The sequence below is a fragment of the Lampetra planeri genome, chromosome 4, assembly GCF_965212315.1.
Source record: "Lampetra planeri chromosome 4, kcLamPlan1.2.h2, whole genome shotgun sequence".
Taxonomy (NCBI): domain Eukaryota; kingdom Metazoa; phylum Chordata; class Hyperoartia; order Petromyzontiformes; family Petromyzontidae; genus Lampetra; species Lampetra planeri.
Window position 1 is genome coordinate 16,117,758 of NC_136110.1, and position 2,500 is coordinate 16,120,257.

The following is a 2,500-nucleotide window of genomic DNA, read 5'->3' on the forward strand; positions in this document are numbered from 1 at the left end:
AAAAGTCAAAATTTTTACACATAGACCCCATCAAACGGGAGAAATTGGCCCGGATTGCTCTCATGTGCGTTACGGGGCATCGTTTCTCTCGCGCCGAATTCTCTCGAGCTGGGAAATCGCTCATTTTTGCGTCGCCAAATATCGTACGAACGCCGTGAAACTTCCACAGGCTTTTTCAGCAGATTTGCACGTGCACTCAAAAAAGTCAAAATTTTTACACATAGACCCCATCAAACGGGAGAAATTGGCCCGGATTGCTCTCATGTGCGTTACGGGGCATCGTTTCTGTCGCGCCGAATTCCATCGAGCTGGGAAATCGCTCATTTTTGCGTCGCCAAATATCGTACGAACGCCGTGAAACTTCCACAGGCTTTTTCAGCAGATTTGCACGTGCACTCAAAAAAGTCAAAATTTGTACACATAGACCCCATCAAACGGGAGAAATTGGCCCGGATTGCTCTCATGTGCGTTACGGGGCATCGTTTCTCTCGCGCCGAATTCTCTCGAGCTGGGAAATCGCTCATTTTTGCGTCGCCAAATATCGTACGAACGCCGTGAAACTTCCACAGGCTTTTTCAGCAGATTTGCACCTGCACTCAAAAAAGTCAAAATTTTTACACATAGACCCCATCAAACGGGAGAAATTGGCCCGGATTGCTCTCATGTGCGTTACGGGGCATCGTTTCTGTCGCGCCGAATTCCATCGAGCTGGGAAATCGCTCATTTTTGCGTCGCCAAATATCGTACGAACGCCGTGAAACTTCCACAGGCTTTTCCAGCAGATTTGCACGTGCACTCAAAAAAGTCAAAATTTTTACACATAGACCCCATCAAACGGGAGAAATTGGCCCGGATTGCTCTCATGTGCGTTACGGGGCATCGTTTCTCTCGCGCCGAATTCTCTCGAGCTGGGAAATCGCTCATTTTTGCGTCGCCAAATATCGTACGAACGCCGTGAAACTTCCACAGGCTTTTTCAGCAGATTTGCACGTGCACTCAAAAAAGTCAAAATTTTTACACATAGACCCCATCAAACGGGAGAAATTGGCCGGGATTGCTCTCATGTGCGTTACGGGGCATCGTTTCTCTCGCTCCGAATTCCATCGAGCTGGGAAATCGCTCATTTTTGCGTCGCCAAATATCGTACGAACGCCGTGAAACTTCCACAGGCTTTTTCAGCAGATTTGCACGTGCACTCAAAAAAGTCAAAATTTTTACACATAGACCCCATCAAACGGGAGAAATTGGCCGGGATTGCTCTCATGTGCGTTACGGGGCATCGTTTCTCTCGCGCCGAATTCCATCGAGCTGGGAAATCGCTCATTTTTGCGTCGCCAAATATCGTACGAACGCCGTGAAACTTCCACAGGCTTTTTCAGCAGATTTGCACGTGCACTCAAAAAAGTCAAAATTTTTACACATAGACCCCATCAAACGGGAGAAATTGGCCGGGATTGCTCTCATGTGCGTTACGGGGCATCGTTTCTCTCGCGCCGAATTCCATCGAGCTGGGAAATCGCTCATTTTTGCGTCGCCAAATATCGTACGAACGCCGTGAAACTTCCACAGGCTTTTCCAGCAGATTGGCACGTGCACTCAAAAAAGTCAAAATTTGTACACATAGACCCCATCAAACGGGAGAAATTGGCCGGGATTGCTCTCATGTGCGTTACGGGGCATCGTTTCTCTCGCTCCGAATTCCATCGAGCTGGGAAATCGCTCATTTTTGCGTCGCCAAATATCGTACGAACGCCGTGAAACTTCCACAGGCTTTTCCAGCAGATTTGCACCTGCACTCAAAAAAGTCAAAATTTTTACACATAGACCCCATCAAACGGGAGAAATTGGCCCGGATTGCTCTCATGTGCGTTACGGGGCATCGTTTCTCTCGCGCCGAATTCTCTCGAGCTGGGAAATCGCTCATTTTTGCGTCGCCAAATATCGTACGAACGCCGTGAAACTTCCACAGGCTTTTTCAGCAGATTTGCACCTGCACTCAAAAAAGTCAAAATTTTTACACATAGACCCCATCAAACGGGAGAAATTGGCCCGGATTGCTCTCATGTGCGTTACGGGGCATCGTTTCTCTCGCGCCGAATTCCATCGAGCTGGGAAATCGCTCATTTTTGCGTCGCCAAATATCGTACGAACGCCGTGAAACTTCCACAGGCTTTTTCAGCAGATTTGCACGTGCACTCAAAAAAGTCAAAATTTTTACACATAGACCCCATCAAACGGGAGAAATTGGCCCGGATTGCTCTCATGTGCGTTACGGGGCATCGTTTCTCTCGCGCCGAATTCTCTCGAGCTGGGAAATCGCTCATTTTTGCGTCGCCAAATATCGTACGAACGCCGTGAAACTTCCACAGGCTTTTTCAGCAGATTTGCACGTGCACTCAAAAAAGTCAAAATTTGTACACATAGACCCCATCAAACGGGAGAAATTGGCCGGGATTGCTCTCATGTGCGTTACGGGGCATCGTTTCTCTCGCTCCGAATT